Source organism: Mustela nivalis (genome assembly GCF_964662115.1).
Source record: "Mustela nivalis genome assembly, chromosome: 10".
Taxonomy (NCBI): Eukaryota; Metazoa; Chordata; class Mammalia; order Carnivora; family Mustelidae; genus Mustela; species Mustela nivalis.
In genome coordinates this window covers 77,727,465-77,753,863 of record NC_139029.1, presented here as the reverse complement: position 1 = coordinate 77,753,863, position 26,399 = coordinate 77,727,465, and the positions used below count along the sequence as shown (strand labels likewise).

Here is a 26,399-nt window from a genome sequence, read left to right as displayed (position 1 = left end):
ACACACATGCACACATGCACCCCAAAGATGGATTTGAGGCTTTGATATACCAGGTACTAGCTGAGTAATTTATCTATAAAGGAAAAGCTCTGGACAAGGTTTTCAAATTCCCTCCCAATTCTTACCTTTAGTAATTCCACAGCAGAATGGCTGTTCTCCGTACTTCCCCTTTAAGGGAAGCAGAGAATCCTAAACTGTACAAAATATACTGTGTGTGTGTGTGTGTGTGTGTGTGTGTGTGAATCTCAAATAATCTTGTGGCTTTGTGCAAGTAGCAGAATTAGGAATGGGGATATTATCCATGTACAGAAAAATTCCTTTAAGGATTTTATTGGCCAATAAACATAAAATTTGGAGACAATTTGGAGTTACCAAGATGTGTTTATTTTCCTCCAAACGACTTAACCCTTCTGCTCCCAAGAGCTTGAGTTGTTCTCCCTTCATGTGCTACATCTTGGAGTTGGAGAAGAATAGCTCTAACCAACTCTCCAGTAGGGATTTTAGGGAAAAGCAAATCACCAGCCTGCTCTTTTGTCTTCCTTCTCCTCTCTGCTGTCTAGCAGATCACACTGTGGGATATTCACCTTGATGGGGGAAGGAGGAGAGAATTCCTAAGAAAGGGAAAGAGAAAAACTAAATACTAATTGTTTTATTGCTACAGTGGAATGGTCCTTCTTTGCCCATAGATTTGGAGAGTACAGTCTTACTCACACAAACACACGCACGCACGCACAAGGTAGAATAAAATAAGAAGCCAATCTACCCAGCACCTACAAAAATAAATTGTACTTTAAAAAAAATAACTATTTTATAATTTGTTTAAAATCCTAGTCAAATGAACATTTGCTTTCACCTTGAGCAGTAATTTAGGGGAACAGGATCTGAGGAAAAACAAGGTCTCAACTGTCTCATTCAGCATAGCCAAACGTTGATTATCCAAATCCATGACAAATCTGCCTTTCAATTTCTTTGTGACATGACTCCCTCCCCCTGCATATTTAACTCATCTTTAAGAATGAGAAGTTGGCTTGCTCTCCCATTTCTTCAGAGCTGGATCTTCCCTAAATAGCAACATTATTTTATTTAAAGTCCATTGAATTTCCAGAATTCTAGAAACACCCATATTCAAAAGTTAGAATAAAAACACATTCCAAAGCAAGATGAAAAAGTGCACTCTGCTCTAAAGCATGGAAAATTAAGAGTTGGCTGTTTGGGAAATTTCCTGCTGCGTCAAAACCAGTTGAAAGCATTGCCTGTCTTCATTTTTAGTATTCATAAAGGCCTTACTAACAATTTTGGGGGTCATAGCTATGGGAGTTAAACCCACTGGCTGGTTAGTGACTAGACTCATAATAATCATTAAAGTTAGTTGGCCATCTATACTACTCAGGAACAAGGTGACAAATACTACAAAAAAGAAAATGAGAAATGTACAGAGTATTTTTTCCCAATATATCAATAATAGGAACTACAACAACAAAAGAAAATTGGGACTTGGGAATTTCTAATACTTATATCTTTAAAAAAAACTCTAAAGATCAATTCTATGTATGAACAGTTATAGCTTAATGGGATCATTTGATGTCTTTATCAGGTTGTCCCTATGAAATCATCTCACTCATATTTCTATAGCCTAATAAGACACCCTTTTCCCTACATGCTCTGAAGAGGCACATGAAATAATATCCAGAGTGGTGTCCAGAACTATTTTTTAGGTTGAAAATCCTCTTGCTGTGCTCATGGCTCTGCTTCTACTCAAATGCCCTAAGGTGGAATAAAAGATGAAAATCCTGGGTTTTGGTTGCCAGAGAATGAAAAACCCAATAACTGGGCTAGTTTTTTGGTTGTTTGCGGAGTTTTTTGTGTGTTTTTGTTGTTGTTGTTATTTGTTTTTTAAGTTTGATGTGGGGCTTGAACTCATGACCCTGAGATCAAGACCTGAGCTGAGATCAACAGTCATATGCTTAACTAAGTACCCAGGCACCCCTGGACCAATTTTTTTTTTTTAAGATTTTATTTATTTGACAGAGATCACAAGTAGGTAGAGAGGCAGGCAGAAAGAGAGAGAGGAAGGGAAGCAGGCCCCCTGCTAAGCAGAGAGCCCGCTGCAGGACTCGATCCCAGGACCCTGGGATCATGACCTGAGCCAAAGGCAGAGGCTTTAACCCACTGAGCCACCCAGGAACCCCCCGCCCCGACCAATTTTAAAGCAGAATCAGGACAATGGAAACCTTCTGCCACTCCCATATTTCTTTTCTTTCTCACTGCCTTCTAAAACTCCCTCTCTTGTACGTTTCTACTCCTTTAACTTTTTGCTTTCCCAGCTTGTAAGTTTTGCCAGCTGGCACTCAGTGACCCTACTGGACATTAGTTCAAACCAAAGCGGGGGCTGAGAAGACCGCCAACCCGTCTGCCAAGAACCTGGAGGCAGGAAGAGTCTTGCCTGTGCTTCACTAGGCTTGATTTATACACAGGTGCTTCTCTTCTGCTATGTAAAGCATGCCTGAAGAAAGCATGCAGGCATGACCCCTCCAAGATTCTCATTTTTATTCTGTTACCTAACAAGGAGGAACTCCTGACCATTCTTCAGCATATTAGGGCAACAAAGTGGACTTCCGCACGACAGCCTATCAAACAAATCATTGGCCCTATATGGGAATGATGGGAAGGTAGTAACCATGGTAAACATCCCTAAAACCAGTTAGATTTTTCCTTCCCTCTTGGTAGGATATTTGTAAATGTAGTCATGGCAATAAACAGAATAGCTGGCTGGAAAGGTTAAAAGCAACTTCAGAAATCCTCCTTACCAGCAGTTTCTAAACATAGTTCACGCACATCAAAATCACTTGTGGTGCTTATTAAAAACCTTGGATTCTCAGATGCTTAACCAAGACCTTCTAAATTACAATCTTTAGGATCAGGGCCCTAGAATGTTATTTCAAGCAAGTATCTGATATCCAGCCAGGTTTCAGAACTACTGCTAGATGGGTCCACAGTTCCCCACTGACTCTATTTGCTGTTTTCTGGGGGAGCAGCAGCCACTGAGAAAGTGAGGTCAATATTTCTTAGGGTAAGGATTCAAAGCAAAGTCGGAGAAACTAAAATCCCTAAAAATAAACTGGTAATTTTTGGGGGAACAGACCTCCAGTTGACATCGTCAAGCCCTGGCCATGAGAAATTTCCACTGTAAAGAGCCTGAGTGTCACACAAATGGGGACTGAACAGCAAGTTCAAGACACTCTCCAGCTGCTATTATTCAAATAACCTTTGTGCGGGCACCTGACTGGTAGAGCATGGGACGCTTGATCTCAGGGTTGTGAGTTCAAGCCCTACCTTGGGTGCAGAGATTACTTGGAAATATGATCTTTAACAACAAAAGAAAAGCAACACAACAAAAACACAAATAATCTCTGCTCCTGGACAGTAAGCTAAGTGGTAGGAGCATAGGGTTGACACTGGGTCACTGGCTCATTCTGCCAGAAGCCCCCTGATTCCTCAGGTCAGATAGTTGCCCTTCCTCTTTGTCCCCTTGCTACCCAATCGCTGCTTCTATCATATAGCCCTTATACAGTATACTCATACAATAACTAGCTATTTACATGACTTTTTTCCACTGTAAACTCTACTGCAAACTAAGGTGTCTGCTATCACTCCATTGTCAGTACCCCAGCATTAAGTACTCACCCAGTGTTTGCTGAATGAGCAAGTTTGTATTTTAGATGGCTCCAACTTCTTTAGAATTTTCTCTGTGTGATTCCAAACACAATTATTTTGAAAAGTATCCCACGTGCTTCACAATTTAAAACACCGTCCCACCTGAGAACAGCAAACAAACAACATTCACAGAGGTTAGGCCCACCTGCCAAGTCCAGGTGGCCTGATTTTGTAAATAACAGTCTTGTTGGAACACGGTTACACCCGTTCATTTACCTTATCATTTATAGCTGCTTTCACGCAGCAACCGCAGGACTGAGTAGTTGCTGCAGAGAGACAGAGGCTGTATGGTCCACAAAAAGCCCCAGATATTTATGATCTGGCTTTTTACACAAGGGTTTGCCAACTCCTGCCCTAGAGGTGGGAAGACCTGTGTGACATTGGACACAATGCTCAACTTTTCTGAATTTTGGTTTTCTCATCTGGATAATGGGGATAATAATGGTGTCTATTTTACAGGGTTTTGCTTGGAATAAATGGGATAATCCTTGTAAACCTGAACATACTAGGTGTTCAGCAAATATTAGCCATTATATTTATTACTTTGAAAACTTGCCTATGTTCCCTCTTGTCTTTTTTCAGCTATTCCTCATCAACTTTAAAAAATGTTAATAAAAATAAAACCAGAGCATTCTTTAGCTTTAAAAGCATTGCCATTTGAAAGAACTTTGGGTTCAACCACTCTAATGATAAACTGCCCCCCTCCTTAGAACAAAGACTCTAAATAAGTCTTTATTTATATTAAAAAGAATTCCAAGACAAGATCTTTGGGTATTTAATAAACATGCTTTGCTATGAGATGCTTGCTTTCTCACAAGCTTCAATCATAAGAGCCAGAAGAGGGGCTTGACCTCACACCCATCTATCCCCCAGCTTGGTATCTGCTTTACATATTATTCCATTGCCTCTAAAATCAGACACCTATAGCTCTTCTATTAAATATCTTGAAAAAGTGCAGAGGTGGGGGATGGAGCACTAAATACATGGAATGGTTTTTGTAGCGAAAAGGTCTGAGTGATAGACAGGAAACCAAGCCAAGAATCTCTAAAGGCATCTTTTACTTAACTTGGAGCCCTCATTTCTGGATAGCCAGCTGATCACTCCTGTTAAAGTCCTTTCATCAGACAGATGTCCCACTGAGTGGACTGTAGTTCATGCAAAGGAGGACAGTTCTCTGACTCACCTAACATTTATTAATTTCTTTTTCTGACTGTAGAGCTGAAGTGGAATTTCAGTTTTTCCTTTAGCATTCAAGATTGCCAAAGTCTTGGCATTGACCAAGACTCTGCCCTACAGGAATTTGCAGCAGTAGGCAACTTCTACTTTGACTTCTTTCAGACTCTTCTATCCATCTGTGGGATTTCCTGCTTGGGCATGGTGGCTAACTGCCCAGAGCAACTGGACTTTACAGTTTTTGTTAATGTACAAATCTATGCTTTGTAAGTGGGACTGTAGTGTGGATTTGTATAGTTAGGAGATTCATGTGTTAGGTTAGAATCGATTAAGATTTCTCTTGGAATTTTACCCTGAACTCCCAGGGATAAACTCACTCGGCTCTCGTGCCAGTTCAGGTCCTCCAAAAGGCAGTCACCTCACAGTTTACTGCGAGGATATAGGGGACTAAAGAGGGGGAAGAGACAGAAGAGTCTTCCAGTTGTGATGTAGGTCTAATGTATGTGAAGAGAGAAGGGGAAGGAGAACTGCACAGTAGCACTACTCTGAGCTGAGACAGTCTACTGGAGACATCTCTTGTTTGGCAGAATTGGCTTGGCTCTAGAGTCCCCCATCTCAGGTGTTGGCTGGGACGAGCCTGGGATGACTGGTCTCAGGGTGAACACTGGAATGTAACCAAAGGTGCAAAAGCTGGCCTTACATCTGGTTCTCTTGAAGGGAGAACTGAGCAACATACTTCTGTGGTCACCATTATCCAACCCTATTGGATAATGGGGTAGATAATGGCATCCACTTCAGATGAGTTCAAAAAGCAGCTCATCCATGGTTCCCATAGTCCCTTCTTTCTGAGGAGAAATTTAGAAAAATTTAGAAAAAGGAGGCTAGTGAGACAAACTATTGTCCCACCTCTGGTTAATTTTTGAGTCAAAACTGGTATTCATCTTCTCCCTCCTCTACTATCCATTCCAAATCTCCCTCATCCTCTACCTTCACTTCCACAAGTGTTGGTGGCTCTCCTGGGTGGTTGAACCTAAACCCTCATTCCTGAGGCATCTTCATCTTCACAGGGGTCACTGTATGTGCCCACTCACAGTTACAGCTGGGTAACAGATTACCAGGAGGTATGCAAGTACTTGTATTCATTCCTGCCCCCATTGTGTAAAAGCAGCCCTCTCTTACGGATCAGGTTAATTGTTCCTGATTTTACTCTTTGTCAGCTGGTCTCTGGACACAAAGCTTTTGAAGTAACCAGGTGGCAGGTGTACCTTGTAATTCAGTGGGACATCCTGCTCTGTTTCAGGCATGTGGGCACTTCCTTTGGGGATGAGGACTTCTAACTGTGCACATCTCATAATTACCAGGATGTCACTGGAAATAATGGCAAGACTACTTCTGCTTCCATCCTTAATATTATTCTTCAAGGGGATATAGTCTCATAAAGGGGTCTCTAGAAGATACTGTGTCCTGAAGGATGGCCCTCCATCCTGTAGTTATTGCCACCAAATTGGCACCTCAGCTATACCTCCACTAGGCCATTCCAGTGCTTTAATAGCCATTGCCTGGAAATCTGTATTGTGATAGGCAGTTTCTACAATGGCTCCCAATGATCCCCACCTAGTTGTACAACTCTCTCCCCTGGAATGCGGCTGGACCCAGTGACTTACTTCCCACAAATCAAACACAGCAAAAGTAATGGGGTATCCCTTCATAAATTAATTTAAAAAGGATTAGATTCCATCATGCTCACCCTCTCTTAGTCTCTTACTTGCTCACTCTCATGAAAGCCAGCTGCCATGTTGGAAGTTATCCTATAGAGGCTGATGTGGCAATGAACAGAGAAACTAATAAAAACAACGCAAAACAATACAAAACGGAGGAGGCTGAGCAAGATGGTGGAGGAGTAGCCGACTGAAATGACATCAGCCTGCAGGAGTTCAGCTAGATAGTTATCAAGCCATTCTGAACACCTACAAACTCAACAGGAGATTGAAGAGAAGAAGTGCATCAATTCTAGGAACAGAAAACTGACTACTTTCTGAAAGGTAGGACCTGCGGAGAAGTGAATCCGAAGCGACAGAAAGATAGACTGTTGGGGGAGGGGCAGGCTCCTGACAAGCGGTAGAGCAGTGGAGCACAACATCTGAACTTTTAGAGGTCTGCTCCACTGAGGGGCATCACTCCAGATGCTAAGACAGGGTGGAATCCTCATGGGGACAGTGTGGTCTCAGGTCCCATGGGGTCACAGAAGGATGGGGGTGTCTGAGTGTGGCAGAGCTCCCAGGTATTGGAGTCAGAAAGCCAGCTGGAAAGATGGAGGTGAGGAGTGAGCGCTCAGCTCAGGGTTACCTTAAACTGTGATCCATAGCACAGTCAGACCACTGTTCTTTGAACAGGGATCCCACAAGTGGCAAGTCCAGGGAGACTCAGCTTCCTCCTCTGGAGGCAGGAATCTGCTGGGTTTGGAGACTCCAAACAGGGCTGTGCGCCAGAGACAGAAACACTCGGTCACAGGTTGGGTGAGCCCAGAGTGTGGGCAGAGACCAGGGAGATGGGAGTGATTGAGCGCTTTTCTCCAAGGTTGCACTGAGGAATGGGGCCCCGAGCTCTTAACTCTTCCAGGCCAGAGATTGGGAGGCTTTCATCTTCATTCCTGTCCTCTAGAGCTCTATGGAAAGCGTTCAGGGAACAAAAACTCCCGAGAGTAAACTCAAACAGATTTCTTAGCCCAGCCCTTGGCAAGAGGGGTGCAATTCTGCCTTTGGCAAAGACCTTTGAGAATCACTACAACAGGCCCTTTCCCCAGAAGGTCAGCAAGAACATCCAGCCAAGACCAAGCTCACTGATCAAGGAGAACAGTTTAACTCCAGAGGAGGGGAAAGCTTTCTCCCCATGATCCTTTACTCTTGCAAAGTTAAATTAAATTGTTTTTAATTTTATTTTTTTTCTTTTTCTAACTTTTAAAATTTTTCCTCTTTTCTCTTTTAATGTTTTTTAAGTAGTTTATCTTAACAATACCTTTCTTTAAAAAATCTTTTAAAACCTTCATTATTATAGTTATATTATAGTTATATATAGAAGAAGTTATATTTCTTCCTTGTATTTAAGCTTACTTTTTTGTATACATATGGGTTTTTTTTTTCCCAAAAAATTTTGGGATACAATTTCTTCTAATAGATCAAAATATACCCTAAATCTAGCACCGGGCTTTGTTCTAGTCTCTAGCCTGAGCACATTCTCTACTGTCTCCTTTTTTTTTTGTCCTTCTTCTTTCTTTTTCCAACCAACTTACCTTATTAATTCCATTTTTAGAATTTTTTTAAAATTTTCATCTTTACAGTCATATTCCAACCCTTCATCATGTTTACCCTTGTGTGTGTATGTATGTATATGTTTTTCTCTCTTTAAAATTTTGAGAGGTAGTTTCTTCTAAGAGACCAAAATCAAGTGGGTGGCTCTGGTCTATTCACCAATCTAATACATATAGATAGATAAATAGATAGATAGATATCTATATATATACATACATACATATATATGTGTGTGTGTGTGTGTATTTTTTTTAAATTTTTACCCCCTTTCTTCTCCTCCTGGCTTGGGGTCTCTTCTGATTTGGTTAGCATACATTTTAATGGGGTCTTTGCCACCCTTTTAGTATATTATTCTTTCATTCATATATTCTTACCTGGATAAAATGACAAAGTGGAAAAACTCACCACAAAAAAAAAAAAAAAAAAAAAAAAAAAAAAAAGAACAAGAGGCAGTACTGATGACTAGGGACCTAATAAATACAGACATTGATAATATGTCAGATCTAGAATTCAGAATGACAATTCTCAATGTGCTAGCTGGACTCGAAGAAGGCATGGAAGATATCAGAGAAACCCTGTCTGGAGAAATAAAAGAACTAAAATCTAACCAAGTTGAAATTTTAAAAACCTATTAATGAGGTGCAATCAAGAGTGGATGTTCTTACTGTTAGGATAAATGAAGCAGAAGAGAGAATTAATGATATAGAAGACTAAACGACAGGAAATAAAGAAGCTGAGTAAGAAAGACAAACAACTACTGGACCATGAGGGGAGAATTCAAGAGATAAGTGATACCACAAGATGAAACAATATTAGAATAATTGGGATCCCAGAAGAAGAAGAAAGAGAGGGGCAGAAGGTATATTGGAGCAAATTATAATAGGGAATTTCCCAAATATGGCAAAGGAAACTAACATCAAAATCCAGGAGACACAGAGAATCCCCCTCAAAATCAATAAAAATAGGTCCACACCCCATCATCTAAAAGTAAAACTTACTAGTCTTAGTGACAAAAAGAAAATCCTGAAAGCAGCTCGGGACAAGAAGTCTGTAACATACAATGGTAGAAATATTAGACTGGCATCAGACTTATCCACAGAGAACTAGCATGCCAGAAAGAACTGGCATGATATATTCAGAGCACAAAATGAGAAAAACATGCAGCCAAGAATACTATATCCAGCTAGACTATCATTGAAAATAGAAGAAGAGATAAAAAGCTTCTAGGACAAACAAAATTTAAAAGAATTTGCAAATACCAAACCAGCCCTACAGGAAATATTGAAAGGGGTTCTCTAAGCAAAGAGAGAGCCTAAAAGTAGTAGACCAGGAAGGAACAGATTCAATATACAATAATAGTCACCTTAGAGGCAATCCAATGGCACTAAATTCATATCTTTCAATAGTTACCCTGAATGTAAATGATCTAAATGCCCCAATCAAAAGACACAGGGTATCAGAATGGATAAAAAACCAAAACCCATCAATATGCAGTCTACAATAAACTCATTTTAGACCAAAATACACCTTCAGATTTAAAGTGAGGGGGTGATAAACAATTTACCATGCTAATGGACATCAGAAGAAAGCTGGGGTGGCAATCCTTATATCAGATCAATTAGATTTTAAGCCAAAGACTATAATAAGAGATGAGGAAGGACACTATATCACACTCAAAGGCTCTGTACAACAAGAAGATCTAACAATTTTAAAAATCTGCCCCTAACATGGGAGCAGCCAACTATATAAACCAATTAATAACAAAGTCAAAGAAACACATTGACAATAATACAATAATAGTAGGGGACTTTAACACCTGCCTCACTGAAGTGGACAGATTATCCAAGCAAAAGATTAACAAGGAAATAAAGGCCTTAAATGACACAGATGGACATCACAGATATATTCAGAACATTCCATCCCAAAGCAACAGAATACACATTCTTCTTCAGTGCACATGGAAAATTTTCCAGAATAGATCACATTCTGGGTCACAAATCAGGTCTCAACTGGTACCAAAAGGTTGGGATCATTCCCCGCACATTTTCAAACCACAATGCTGTGAAGCTAGAACTCAATCACAAGAGGAAATTTGGAAAGAATTCAAATACAGGGAGGCTAAAGAGCATCCTACTAAAGAATGAATGGGTCAACCAGGAAATTAAAGAAAAATTGAGAAAATTCATGGGAAAAAATGAAAACACAAGTGTTCAAAATCTGTGGGACACAGCAAAGGCAGTCCTGAGAGGAAAATATATAGCAATACAAACCTTTTTCAAGAAACAAGAAAGGACTCAAATGTACAACCTAACCCTACACCTAAAGGAGCTAGAGAAGAAACAGCAAAGAAAGCCTAAACCCATCATGAGAAGAGAAATAACAAAGATCAGAGCAGAAATCAATGAAACAGAAACAAACAAACAAACAAAACGATAGAACAAATCAACAAAACTAGGAGCTGATTCTTTGAAAGAATTAATAAAATTGATAAACTCCTGACCAGACTTATCAAAAAGAAAAGAAAAAGGACTCAAATAAATGAAATCATGAATGAAAGAGGAGAGATCACAACCAACACCAAAGAAATACAAACAATTATAAGAACATATTATGAGCAACTATACACCAGCAAATCTGATAATCTGGAAGAAATGGATGCATTCCTAGAGACGTATAAACTACCACAATTGAACCAGGAAGAAATAGAAAACCTGAACAGACCCATAACCAGTAAGGAGATTGAAGCACTCATCAAAGTTTCCCAACAAACAAGAGCCCAGGGCCAGATGGCTTCCCAGGGGAATTCTACCAAACATTTAAAGAAGAATTAATTCCTATTCTCCTGAAACTGTTCCAAAAAAAAAAAAAATTGAAATGGAAAGAAAACTTCTAAACTCATTTTAGGAGGCCAGCATTACCTTGATCCCAAAACAAGAAAAAGACCCCATCAAAAAGGAGAATTACAGACCAATAGCCTGATGAACACAGATGCAAAAACTCTTACCAAAATACTAGCCAGTAGGATCCAACAGTACATTAAAAGGATTATTCACCACGACCAAATGGGATTTATTCCTGGACTGCAAGGTCGGTTCACATCTGCAAATCAATCAATGTGATACAATACATAAATAAAAGAAAGAACAAGAACCATATAGAAGCTGAAAAAGCATTTGACAAAGTACAGACTCCTTTCTTAATCAAAACTCTTCACAGTGTGGGCATAGAGGGTACATACCTCAATATCATCAGAGCCATCTATGAAAAACACACAGCGAATATTATTCTCAATGGGGGAAAACTGAGAGCATTTCCGCTAAGGTCAGGAACACAGTAAGGCTGTTCACTATCACCACTGCTATTCAACGTAGTACTAGAAGTCCTAGCCTCAGCAATCAGACAACAAAAAGAAATTAAAGGCATCCAAATCAGCAAAGAAGTCAAACTCTTACTCTCTGCAGATGATATGATAGTTTATGTGGAAAACCCAAAAGATTCTACTCCAAAACTGCTAGAACTTGTACATGAATTCAGTAAAGTGTCAAGATATAAAACCAATGCACAGAAATCAGTTGCATTTCTATACACAAACAGCAAGACAGAAGAAAGAGAAATTAAGGAGTCAATCCCATTTACAATTGCACCCAAAACCATTAGATACCCAGGAATAAACCTAACCAAAAAAGGCAAAGAATCTATACTCAGAAAACTATAATGTACTCATGGAAGAGATTGAGGAAGACACAAAGAAGTGGAAAAGCATCCCATTCTTATGAATTGGAAGAACAAATATTGCGAAAATGTCTATGCTACCTAAGGCAATCTACACATTTAATGCAATCTTTATCAAAATACCATCAATTTTTCAAGGAAATGGACCAAATAATCCTAAAATTTATATGGAACCAGAAAAGACCCTGAATAGCCAGACAAATGTTGAAAAATAAAGCCAAAGTTGGTGGCATTATAATTCCAGACTTCAATCTCTATTACAAAGCTGTAATCATCAAGACAGTATGGTCCTGGCACAAAAACAGACACATAGATCAATGGAACAGAATAGAGAGCTCAGAAAGAGACCCTCAACTCTATGGTCAACTAATCCTCAACACAGCAGGAAAGAATGTCCAGTGGAAACCAGAGAGTCTCTGGGTGCCTGGGTGGCTCAATGGGCTAAACCTCTGCCTTTGGTGCAGGTTAGGATCTCAAGGTACTGAGATTGAGCCTTGCATCAGGCTCTCTGCTCAGTGGGGAGCCCGCTTCCCCCTCACTCTCTGCCTGCCTCTCTGCCTAGTTGTGATCTCTGTATGTCAAATAAATAAATAAATAAAATCTTTTTTAAAAAAAGAAATAAAGAAAAAGGACAATCTCTTCAACAAATGGTGTTGGGGAAATTGGACAGCCACATGCAGAATAATGAAACTGGACCATTTCCTACACCACACACAAAAGTAGACTCAAAATTCATGAAAGACCTCATTGTGAGGCAGGACTCCATCAAAATCCTTGAGAAATCTCTTCGGCCTCAGCCACAGCAACTTCTTAGAATCATCACCAAGGCAAGGGAAGCAAGGGCAAAATGAACTATTGGGACTTCATCAAGATCAAAAGTTTTTGCACAGCAAAGGAAACAGTTAACAAAACCAAAAGACAACTGACAGAATGGGAGAAGATATTTGCATATGACATATCAGATAAAGGGCTAGTATCCAAAATCTATAAAGAACTTATCAAACTCAACACCCAAAGAACAAATAATCCAGTCAAGAAATGGGCAGAGGGGGCGCCTGGGTGGCTCAGTGGGTTAAGCCGCTGCCTTCGGCTCAGGTCATGATCTCAGGGTCCTGGGATGGAGTCCCGCATCGGGCTCTCTGCTCAGCAGGGAGCCTGCTTCCTCCTCTCTCTCTCTGCTTGCTTCTCTGCCTATTTGTGATCTCTGTCTGTCCAATAAATAAATAAAATCTTAAAAAAAAAAAAAAAGAAATGGGCAGAGGACATGAACAGACATTTCTGCTAGGAAGACATCCAGATGGCCCACAGACACATGAAAAAATGGCTCACATCACTCGGCATCAGGGAAATACAAATCAAAACCACAATGATGTACCACCTCAGACCAGTCAGAATGAATAAAATGCGGAGAAAGGGGAACCCTCCTACACTGTTGGTGGGAATGCAAGCTGGTGCAGCCACTCTGGAAAACAGCATGGAGGTTCCTCAAAAAGTTGAAGATAGAGCTACCCTAATACATATATATATATATATATATATATATATATATCACACACAATGGAATAGTTTGCAGCCATCAAAAGAAATAAAATCTTTCCATTTGTGGTGACATGGATGGAACTAGAGGGTATTATGCTGAGCTGACATGGATGGAACTAGAGGGTATTATGCTGAGCTAAATAAGTCAAGCAGAGAAAAACAACTATCATATGATCTCCCTGATACAAAGAATTTAAGAGGCAGAGTGGAGGGTTTAGTGGGTAGGGAAGGAAAAAATAAAACAAGATGGGATCAGGAGGGAGACAAACCATAAGAGACTCTTAATCTCACGAAACAAACTGAGGGTTGCTGGGGGGGTGGGTGGATATGGAGAGGGTGGTTGGGTTATGGACATTGGCGAGGGTATGTGAAATGGTGAGTGCTGTGAAATGTGTAAGCCAGACGATTCACAGACCTGCATCCCTGGGGCAAATGCATTACATGTTAATAAAAATAATTAACAAAAAATAAAATAAAATAAAAGGTAGTAAGGAGCCAAGGCCCTCAGAGTAGCATCCTGTGAGAAATCGAATCCTGAAAACAACTACGTGAGTGAGCTTGATCACAGATCCTCCCTCAGTGGAGCCTGGAGATTACTGCACTTTGACTGATGTCTTTCTTGAATCTTTGTGGGAAACCCTGAGCCAGAGGGTCCAGCCAAACCACACTCGGATTTCCAACCCACAAAGGCTGGGAGATATGTGTCATTTTAAGCTGCTAAGGTAATTTGAAATGTAGTGATAGATAAGAAATACACTTTCCTATCTTGGAATATTTCTCCTTCTTCACAAAAAAGAAGGCATGCAGCTTGCAGCTCTGTGCATTGGAAGGATTTTCTTTCTTCACTTTCTCTCAATTCCACCCTGAAAGTGGCTGTCATGGAACTGCTGTCCATTTCTGGCTTGCTTCCATTTCCAAAGTCAACCCACCCAGAACTCAGACTTAGATTTTGTCCTTCTGTTTAAGCCGGTCATACAGGGACCTCCATATAGCATAACGAGATACAAATTGAATGAGAAATGCTTTTGTAATTGTTGTGGGTGACATGGGGGCCTGCTCACAAAGCTATCTTGTGCCTCCTGGTGTTGCTTGGGTTCAATTCTGGATGTACTAGTTCCATCTTTTAATGGACCACTTCTGGATCTATTTGACTTTATAACTTAATGGCACCAAAATAACCCAACTAATCATAGGTAGGTTTAGGTACCTGGTCTTCCCAGGTCAAATATTCATGTCTATAGGGCTCAGTAGCATATCAAGAACTCTGTTTAGCTATAGATGGCATGACCATGATCCAAAACTCCAAAAGCCTCCCTTATGATTCTCCCATTGAGACTGACCCTAAACTCCACTTTCCACCACTGACAACTTGACCATCACAGATCTGCTGGAGCTTATGGCCCAAGTAGCGCAGTCACTTAGATTGTACTGGGTATAAAGCTCTTTTCTATTCTGGGCCCCACTCAAAGCTGGTAGTCTTCCAGGATGCCAGCATATGGACTGGCACAGTATTTAGGTGTAGGATCTGTTGCTTCCAGAACCCCAAAGTGTTATCAATCACAGTGCTTCCTGTCTTGTAGCAGAGGATATAAGATGCAGTATTATACCTCTTTGGAGGCATATCCCAGCACCCCACCCTCTCTCCTACTACTGGGCCCTGGAAACTGTATTGAAGTGGCAGATCTCTGAATCTTTATAGGGCTTCTTTCCCATCTGCTGGGGCATGCATACATCTCATCCAGGTCTCCAGTATGCTAACTACCTCTTGTTTCTTTTGCCTGATCAGCATGATGTTATCGATGTAATAATGTTCTGAGAGAAGTCCAGCTCTCTCTTTCAGACTATATTGTGATAAGTGGGATAATTAGCATAACCCTGGAGCAAAACTGTAATTTTTTTTATCCCTTGGCTTTCTCCATCTCCAACTTTCAAGTCTGTTAATCTCAATTATACACTTGAGAACAGGGAAATGACCCCCATGTGGATCCATGGGCCCAATGGACCCACTGCAATTGGACTCTATCCAGGACTCTAATTATAAGCTCATGCACCTACCTATTATTTACTCATTTTTTATGTCTCCTCTACTAGAATATAAGCTCCTTGAGAGCCACAGCTCTGTAGGTTTTCGTCTCTGCTGTACCTCCTGCACTTTCCACAGCTCTGGCACCTACTAGGTGCTCAATATTTAACAAATCGATTGCATTATTATTTTAATTTGAGTTGTTTTAGTTATGAGTAAGATTATTTTCCTTGTTCTGTAAATTCTTTCCCTCACTGTCATCATTATCATTAAGTATAATAATAATGATAATAATAATAATGAATTTTGCTCCCTCTTTTCCTGGCCATGAGCAATTGCTACTTCAGAGCAGTCAAAAGGGCTGATCCAATCTCAAAAATCTGGTTATCAAAGGGTGAACTTGGCAGTGGTTTGCATTACTTAGAGACCAGGAATATATACTAACCCCTTGTGTTCCTTTAACATCCTGTTGTCAGCTGTAAAGAGACATTTACATTGCATTATAATTGTCTTTTCACTTGTCCATTACTGTTCTAGATTGAATTCCTTGCAGGGAGGAACTTTGTCCTTCCACTGCATATAACCAGGACCTAGCCCAATGCCTGACAAAGAATGGGAAATAAATAAATCGATTAAATGAATGTTTGTGAACATGTATCAAGTCAGCCTGCCAGGGCTAAACAGCAAATAACAACTTAACTTTAGATAAAAACAGATTCTTTCTGAGCTTCCCTCTGAAATGATACTCCATATTCAAGCGCCAATGTGGAGAATGAGCCAGATGTCTAACTGGATCAGGGCCAAACCTGGACTCAACTCTGGGGGTTTTGAAAAGGAACCTTTTCTGGACTTTCACCCGGGGCATTCACCCCAGGGGTATGTGATAAAACATCCATGTCTTTAAAAGTAAACATTCATTGCCTCAAAATAAGAAAGGATTACACTCTGTTGACAGGCTTAAAAGTTATTGATTGCACTATGCAAAAACCTGGTCTTCTTGCATACATGTATGTATGTGCATTTATATGCATATTATATATGTGCAGGTGTGTACACATATATACACATGCAGATATAGATAAATAGTTATTACTGAAGTCTAGTTTAGCTTAGCAGGAAAATAAGAAAAGACAAACAATGCCTCAGAGATTTGCCTATATTTTTACTATGGAGGATAGTCATTTGGTAGTTCTAAATAGACCTGCTTAAGGACCTATATGCCAGTGTATTCATTTAACAAACATTAATATTTACCATATTCATTGGATATCTATGTCTTAGGCACTATTGTAGGCACTTGAGAACTATTAATGAGAAAGAGAGAGAGGAAGGGAGGGGGAGAGAGAGAAAGAGCAGGGGAGAGGGAAGAGAAAATAAATTCTCCCCATGTGTAAACACACATTAAACATAACAAAATTACATAGTATGTTAAGTGGTGATAAGTGCTATGGAAAAAAATTAAGCAAGATAAAATGATTCAGGAGTGCCAGTGGAGGTCGTGGAGGTGGTGGCAGGAGCGTGGGAAGGTGGAGAATTAAATGGGATGACCAGATTAAACCTCATTAACTAGGTGAGATTTGAACATAAACTTAAATGAGAGGAAATGAGTAAAGTGGGTATCTTTGAAAATAACATATCTAAATTGTCTATAGGTCTTGCAATATATCACAGATATTTTAATTAAACTCAGAATTTCAATGGTTATAACTAAAATGACTATCTGAATTAAGATAGACATAATTCATTTAAAAATCAGAATATGAAACAGAACTATAATTAATGAAATTTACTCATCATTCTCTTCTGTTTGTCAAAAGAAGCCTATGTTTACCTAAAACTTTTACAGGGTAAAAACAACTAAGAGAGCTAGAGAAAGAGAGAAAAGTCAACAGAATAAATATTAACATTGCCAGGAAGCCAAAGAAATGCAGTTATATCATCTAGTAGCTTGAGTATCAAGGTTTCCTGTTATATAGTGAAGACGGAGGTAGTTCAAAGGACTGCAATAATCATAAAATGGTCAGGATATGATCTCAGATTTGTTTGATGTCACAACCCACCATCTCACTCTTGATGGTGGCCCCTACTACATTTTACTATTATATTTGTGTCTATCATGGGAGATAAAATGTAGGTGAGTTAAATCTTCACAAGAACAGAAGAGAAATGTAAGTAGGATGTGATGATCACACTGCACTGTTACTTGGTCCCAGAACATAAGAAATGGTGACATAAGGATCTTATGGTCATAGCCACATTCAAATCTTGTGACACTATTGCCTTTGGAAACCAAGGCTTTAGAAATATATAGAGAGGCAATTGGACTATTTCTGAGCTACAGAAGTCATTTCAACTCAAGAGACAGGGTTGCATAAGCCAAAGTGAACCAAATGCTAAGGATGGCATGATGGGATAACGGGAAGATTCCTGGACAGAAGACAGAAGATCTGAGTTTCTGTCCTGCCTCTACCATTAACTCATGTGACCTTGGGCAAGTCACTTCACCCCTATGAGCCTTGGTTTCCTCATGCATAAGAGGCCCAGTGCTGTAAAGATTAAAGAATGACAATGGGTATCTTTCCTTTAGGAGCTAATGATAGGTTGTCATAAATAATTTATTTGTATATCTGTCTTTGGAACCTGAAAATTTGATTCAGAAAGCTGAGAATAGGAAACTCCAATGCTGGGGAGATAATAAATACTGAGAAGTAAGCTTTCATAAATTTAGTAAGGACGGGCTAACAGGAACTCCATGGACCTGTTTTAGAACCAGAGTTATCAGAATAAGTTTGTTCTCCCAACATTCTTCTGTGTTCTACGCTCTGTACACCACCACAGTGCAGATGAAGAGAAGCAACAGCCATAGCACTAAGGGCCCAGTTCCTGAACTAGGGAGAAGAGAGTAGGAGAGCAAAGATATTATTAGCTTTTAGATCTATACAATAAACACAACATTCAGGAAAAGTTAGTCCCTGTCTAAGTGACAGAGATTCAGAATCCCATTCAAAGCTGATTCCTCAGCATAGTTTGGAGCTGAGGGAATATTGACTGTTGAAGGCTGTTTCTGGAGTAGCACAAGCTTTGGGAGTTCCTAGTCTTCATTGAAGCAGGAGGGAACCTGGGAATAAGCATTACAGAAGGAGGCCAATGACAGTGACCAGTGTCCATTTAGTGCCTGGCATTTGAGCCTTGGCTGACCCACTGCTCTGGCCATGTCAGTTAAGCCTGTAATCCTCTACTTTCCTGCTAGCTTTCCCTTAGAAGGGCCAGCCTTTCCTCTCATTCCATTTGCCTGAACTCTGAGGGGGTTTCAGTTTCTTTTAATCAAAAGCAGCTTGATCAGAAAGAATACCACCATGAGCCTTGCCTGCTGGCTCATGAAATAGACCAGAAACAAGAAGAGTGTTTCTTCCCAATCTCCCTACATCTGCATTCCTGGTGCCGTGCCAGGTCTGTCACAGTTGCCAGGGTGGAAAGGCACCAGACCCTTCTGGGTTTTTGGATTTTGTCTTCACAAACCAAGAGACATCTCTTCACTTTCTTGGTTTCTTGCCCCCCATTAGTGAATAGCCCCTGGCCCTGTGGCACTCACTAGGGCAACAAACCACCTCCACCCTTGAAGCAGGTGGATTTTTTTCTAAGGAAAAAGTTACCAGGGCTTCCAGGAGCAGGCAGCAACAGCAAGGAGAGGAGATCCCATTTGTGTGATGAAAGCACTGTGGGAGTTCCCAATCAATTGACGTTCTGGAATTGGCTAAGAACATCTCATAGGGAGAGGATCAGGACATTCTAGACAATAACTAATGGTTTGTTTCTTAGAGTTTCTTCAGATCTAAGTGGCTGCTCCTATTCTCCACATTCCTTCTTCCCAAAGTATGTCCCTGGAAAAGATTTGCTGGGAAGGGATGGTCTGAGCCTGAGCTACCCATATTTCAACTATTATGCCTTATCTTCTCAAAAGAAAACCGCGATTGGAGGGGTTAAAATATCCTGTCTCTACAGCTTCTGGAGCAGGGCCAAGCCCAAGAGGAGGCAGGGCCCTTAGGAATGCCAGGACATCCCTGCTAGGACAGCTTATGGACACAGCTCAGAGGGAAACCAGACCAGGCCAGTAATGCCAAGGTAGGAGGAAAGAGCCAAGTGGGGAATAGAGGTATCGCATGGGGGGCCAAAGGCCAGAGGGAAGGTCAACCAAGGTGCTGATGCCAGAGATGGAGCCTAAATAAATGGGAGATAGGAAGGACCAAATGGATATTGAGCAGGGAGGGGATAAGCCTGGGGAGTAGAACAGAATTTATTAAGATGAAACTGGCAAGATGCCACAGCCCTTCAGTGTTCATTTAGTACACTCCCTTAATATCCTGAAGCAAGGCCTTGAGCTGTCAGCTTCCCACTGGACTTGTAGCACATGTGCCAGGGCATTCTGGTAACAGAGAAGCAACTCTGAACCAAAGTGAGAGGGACCGCCAGAGTCAAGGGCAAAGCTAGGACAGAGTTGGCTTCCTAGAGGAGAGGGTGGCAGTAAGAGACCAAGACCAAGCAATGGTATAGGAAATACTGGCCCATTTCATGGATGTCAAGGTCAAAGAGGCAACTAACATAGAGGAAGAGCTAAAGGAAATGGTCTCATTGAACTCTGGCAGAGACCAGGAGTGGTGGGATGGAAGATTGTTGCAATGTGGAATTGTGAAATATAAAGCTAAATTATTCAAGGAAATATATCCAATAGGAAGTGGGGAAGAGCAAGAGATAGCTCAGCCCCAGGAAATGGGGCAGGCTAAGAGATGCAGGGAAAGCAGGTACCAGCTTGATTGTGGGGTATAAGGTGGGACTCCCCTGAGTGAACTCAAAAGCCCAAGAGAGGGGAACCTGGGTGGCTCAGTTGATTATACATCTGCCTTTGGCTCAAGTCATGATCCCAGGGTCCTGGAATCAAGCCCCAAGTCAGGCTCCCTAATCAGCAGAGAGTCTGTTTTCTCCTTCTGTCCGTCCCCCAGCTTGTGTGCTCGCATGTGCGTGCGCGCTCTCTCTCTCAAATAAATAATAAAATCTAAAAAAAAACAAAGGTGCAAGAGAAGCAAGTAGAAGAGAGCTATAGTGGGTTACCCAGGGGCATCCAGGGAGAATGATTGCCTAAATATGTCGAAGCACCTGACTCTTCTTTCAGTCTGAGAACCAAAGACCATTTCCAGACTTGCACTGACCAGTAGGGCAATGTTATTCATGTTCTGGCTAACAAAAGCCTTTTCAGTCTTGGGATGGAAGAGGCAGGCTTTGAACATCTGGATGCTAATTATGAACAGTGGGGTTGAGATGAGAGCCAGTATGGAACTTAACAAAGAAGGACTCGGGGAGGAGCCAGCAAAAACTCCAAGGCTCAGTGGGACTTAACCTACCTCCTGGGGGCAAGAAATCAAATGCTGCTGTATTCAGATGCCATTCTCATATGCCACCGCTAAGACTGTAAAGAGGTACATTCTTTCCAGGGACCACTTTGGCCATATGTCAAAAGATCCATAAAAATATGCCTAGCCTTTGAACAAAACTTCCACCTCTAGGGATCTAATCTAAGAAAATAAGGATTGATACAAACTCAGCTCTATTTATAAGAAAGCTCACCATCTTGTTATTCATGCTAAGGAAAATTAGAAGTAATATAAACACCCTAGATGTCCATCAACAGATGAATGGATCAAGAAGATGTGGTATATATACACAAAATGGAATACTATGCAGCCATCAAAAGAAATGAAATCTTGCCATTTGCAACAACATGGATGGAACTAGAGCGTATCATGCTTAGCGAAATAAGTCAAGCAGAGAAAGACAACTATCATATGATCTCCCTGATATGAGGAAGTGGTGATGCAACATGGGGGCTTAAGTGGGTAGGAGAAGAATAAATGAAACAAGATGGGATTGGGAGGGAGACAAACCATAAGTGACTCTTAATCTCACAAAACAAATTGAGGGTTGCTGGGGGGAGGGGTTTGGGAGAAGGGGGTGGGGTTATGGACATTGGGGAGGGTATGTGCTTTGGTGAGTGCTGTGAAGTGTGTAAACCTGGTGATTCACAGACCTGTACCCCTGGGGATAAAAATATATGTTTATAAAAAATAAAAAATTAAAATAAAAAAAATTAAAAAAAAAGAAGTAATATAAACATTCAATGGTGGGCTAATGTAAGGAACTTCTGGAAAATGAACCACTATATGACCACACTAAATCACGCCTGTAAAGAACCGTAAGTGGCATTGGGAAAGGCTTATGTTGTAAAATGCTATGTGGGAAAGCAAAAGCAAAATAAAACAAAACAAACAGAAGTAGAAAGTGGTATACATAGGAAAATTTCAGTCTTGTGAAAAAATTTATATATATGTTCAAATGCACAAAACTAAAATGAGGAATACTAAGGCATTAATAATCATTGTCTTGAGTAGGGATGTTATAGATTGTGTTAAAATTCTCACCAATTTTTAAAAATTAACCTGTGTTATTATAAACAGAAAACAGAAACATACCATATAATACCTGAGCAGAATTAGGGCATGGGGAGAAATTCATTATGTTGAGGAGTTCTGCCTCCTTGTTTGACACTTCGTAATCATACCACAAAGTAACGCATGAACACACGGTCTGCAAGTCTTCTAACACCTTTAAAGCACTGTGGGTTCTGATTGCAGATAAGCTGGACACAGAGGACCCCAAATCTTTGACTTCTAAATTACTGAAATCTTTAATTCTGTTAAGATGTAGCTACATTTGACCCATTTGTAGAACACAGTAAAGACAAGTGAGACCGAACTTTGTTGAAACCAATGCAAATATTTATTACTACATTGCTGAATGGAACCAGTATTATAACCCATGTCTCTTGATTTATAAGGCATGCCAGAACTTCTACAGCAAGTTGATTGGGAAAGGGGAAAGAGCAGAACTGGGGTAAAAAGGACTAGCCAAGCTATGGTAATGAGCAGACTAAGTGTTATCCAACGGGGGACTGGATACTCGGGATCACTGTGAGGGTATCCAAGAACTCTAATCTGATGGAACTTGGCATTGGCACATGGTGGTTTCATAGACCAGTTTTTTAATATTTCGAGAATTGAGAGGTATTTACCTTAGTTAATGGCAAGAGTCAGATGGATAAGATGGTGTTACAGGCATGAAAGATGTAATGGCTGTACAACTGTGCCTCACAAAGACAGAACAGCATTTAAAAACTAGAAGCTGCTTTAGAATACAATGCAGCTTGAGGGGTCCAATGAGATCCTGAGCACCCATCAACCTGACTGTAATGCCCTGTCTCTTTTACACTTAGCCTGTGTTTCCACTGTTCCTGCCTTTTACTGCCAACTTCATGTGTTCTTTTTGTTTCATGGCTTCTGCTCACTAATGCCATCTGTTGCCTTCATTGTTTCTACTTCCTGTGTCTTTCCAACTTCTGTCCCTGCTACCAACAGCAGGGGCTCTCCAGAGACTTAGACTCTCTAACATAGAAGGTCTTATTTGTGCTGTTGCTTACCTTTTTCCTCATTGGGTAGGGCTCTCCTGCCTGATTACTTCATAGAACATTGATAGGCCCAAAATGGGTTGCTCTTGGATGAGACAGGCAAATGTGGTAGAATCAGCTGGGTGCAGGAGGTGGAAACTGTGGCTAGTTTTTCTCAGAATGGACAACGGGCATTCTAAGAATTGAAAGTATAAGAGATTCCTCCCTTATCACACAGAGTCCATCCAATTTGAGACAGACCCTAGCCAAAGCTTAGAGTAAGACAGGGATCTGTCCTTAGAGAAATGAAAGCTGGCGAAGTTCTGGGAATCATAGTCCCATAAGAGAAATTGAGTCAGATGCCAGACAGGGCACACATGGCAGAAAATGGGAAAAGACTATCACATAATGCACACTTCAATGTCTATGGCTCATCCCAGCCATATTGGATTTCAGACTTGGAACAGTAGATTGGTTAATGAGCTTTGTATCTCAACCAGTCTTGGTCAAGATTAGTTTAGAACTGAGCCATTTTGGACAAACACACTGGATGCCTCTGGTCTTCTGTTGAAATTCCACAGATGCTTTCCCCATATCTAGGGAGGAAATTTTGCCTCCTTGAAGAGTATATTCTTTACCTAACAGTGTGTTAGGAAATACTTTCTGAACTTTTGACTTTGGGATCCTGAATTTAAATAGTCAATACAAATTCCTCCATTTTATTCTGAATGGGCATCACAGTATTTAAATTTTTTTCTTTAACATGAGAACTGGTTTCCTGTGGCTGCTGTAACAAATTACCACAAATTTGGATGGTTAAAAACAATAGAATTGTGGGGCAGCTGGGTGGCTCAGCCACTTGAGCATCTGCCTTTGGCTCAGATCATGATCCCAGGGTCCTGGGATTGAGCCATGCATCGAGATCCCTGCTAGGAGGGAGTCTGCTTCTCTCTCTCCCTCTGCTCCCACTTGTGCTCTCTCTCTCTAAAATAAGTAAATGAAATCTTAAAACAACAACAACAACAACAACAATAGAAATTTATTCTCTTACAGTCCTAGAGGCTTGAAGTCCCAAATCAAGACATTGGTAGGACCATGCTTCCTCTGAAGGCTTTAGAAAAGAATACTCTTACTTCTTCTTAGCTCCTGATGGTTGCCAGCAGTCCTTGGTGCTCCTTGGTTTATAGTTGCATTTCTCTAATCTACTCATCTCTTTATATGGCCATCTTCTCTCTTCTTATACAAATTCTAGTCATCAGATTAGGGCTCACCCTAATCCAGTGTGACCTCATTTTAACAAATTACATCTGCAAAGACCCCTTTTCCAATGAAAGTCATATTCTGAAGTTCCAGGCAGACATGAGTTTTGGGGCCACACAATCCAACCCAGTATAACATATGTTAAATATTCCCCAATTTTTGGTCAAGTAAATAATGGAAAGAAAATCCTATGCTTTTCTTAGTCTCCATTGGGTGAGGTCTATTTCTTATTTATATTTCTAAAATGGATACACAATGCAGAGATGACTAAGATCATGAAACCTTGAATCTTTAACCAACTGCCTATCATCACCATAGATTCTCAAGCAATCTGAGCAGAAGGGACATCTGGCAAATGGACACTGCTTATAACTAACTGAAATTTTGGCTCTAAACTTCCAAGGAACCCCCCTACCCCATTCTAAGATTTGAAACATTGAACCACTGGGCCTCTGGTCTAAAGCCCTGAATAAAAGCAACAAAATGTCTTCTTAAAGATTCCAAAGTCAAGATTATAGTTTTCCATAGTGACAAGAGATCAAAAAGGATTCATTCAAATGAAAAAGTGTCCCAAGGGGAAAAAAGTTGATCTCTCTCCCTCAGGAAGCCACAGACACTGAGGATAAAGATATGGGCTTTGGAGTCAACTTTGACATGAGTTCAGATCCTGATTTTGCCACCTACTTGTTGGAGGACATTTTTCAGGGTAGGTTATCTTTTAAGTCTCAGTTTCCTCATTAGGACAACGGAGATAATTAATATCTTCCCAGAACTATGGTGAACAGTAAATGAGATCATCTATGTAATACATTTAGTACATGTGAAGTGCTAGCTATAATCATTACTAAAGGCTACAACAACTGGCCCAAATTGCTCATATTAGGCCTTTTAACTCATAAAGCCCACACCGATTTCTACTGGAACTTCCAAGAGCAAGAATGCCCTCCCACGTAGGAAGTATCCAAAGACCTTTTCTCACCAGCCACATGAAGGACAAATTCTCCACAGGGCAAACCAAAGAGCACTCTCATATCAGCCAGACATATTAACCTAGAAGTTACAAACTGGTGGATTCCATGCCGGATTCTGTGCCTCATGAGTTTTCATTGATCTTGACAATATTTTTAAAAATTTAGAATTTGTTGTGTTAAAAATCCAAAGATGTTCTTTAAAAATCCAAATTTCTGAGTTGAAAAATCAGAATACCAGGCAATATTATGCCTTAATCTTCCCACGAATAGAGCGTCTATATACCATATTTTACAAACTGGAGCACTTTTGAGAGTGAGAGGAGGTTCTGATAATACTTGTGCCTGAACAACAGGCTTTAAGTGAAACTGCTTGAGGCAAATAGGGATAATGGTTGGTCCCCTTACCCATTACCCCAGTGTTCTGGGAGCTAAGTAGGAATGAATGCCTGCCTTCTGGCTCTCTCAGTTAGCCCCCACCTCTAAGGTTTTGAATTTTCAACCTCCATTTTAATACCTTTGTATATCATACCCAGTAATAGGCCCTTTGTCACCACAATCAAACATCCCTGATCTGGGCTTCTATCATCTTCCTTCTCTAAGAAGGAAGGAGTATGGAATGAGTCATCAATCAATGCATATGCTGGACTTCATTCACGAGCTATCAGGGATTCTTACAGAATTTCCAACAGCATAGTAACACCTATGTAGTCATTAATACTTTGTCAACATCCAATGTCTTATTAATTAGTCCTTCTCTGCATCTATAGGTCATATATCATTGGGTTATGTCATATATGTCACAATAATTTACAGACATTGTAAAATTCTTTTTTTTTTTTTTTTTACATTGTAAGATTCTTGAAGTGCCCTCTGAATCATAAAAGGATTGGTTTAAGAGGAACACAAACTAATTCTTTGAGAATTCTGAATTTTTAAGAAGTCCCCATCCAATGACTGGATTATGTTCCAAAAGTTTGCTTGTAAGTTTAGCATAAAGAATCAAAAGACAGGGCGCCTGGGTGGCTCAGTGGGTTAAGCCGCTGCCTTCGGCTCAGGTCATGATCTAAGGGTCCTGGGATCGAGTCCCACATGGGGCTCTCTGCTCAGCAGGGAGCCTGCTTCCTCCTCTCTCTCTGCCTTCCTCTCTGCCTACTTGTGATCTCTCTCTGTCAAATAAATAAATAAAA

General features: G+C 40.5%; 1 long non-coding RNA gene across 5 annotated transcripts in view; it reads right to left on the bottom strand.

Moving 5' to 3' along the window:
- The window catches only part of LOC309843323, a 46,245-nt gene that overhangs the window by 11,763 nt on the left and 8,083 nt on the right, over window positions 1–26,399 (bottom strand). For all 5 annotated transcript variants that reach the window (XR_014300060.1, XR_014300061.1, XR_014300062.1 and 2 more), the window contains one exon: window positions 3,685–3,816. This is a non-coding gene — a long non-coding RNA (uncharacterized lncRNA). The remainder of the gene's footprint in view (window positions 1–3,684; window positions 3,817–26,399) is intronic.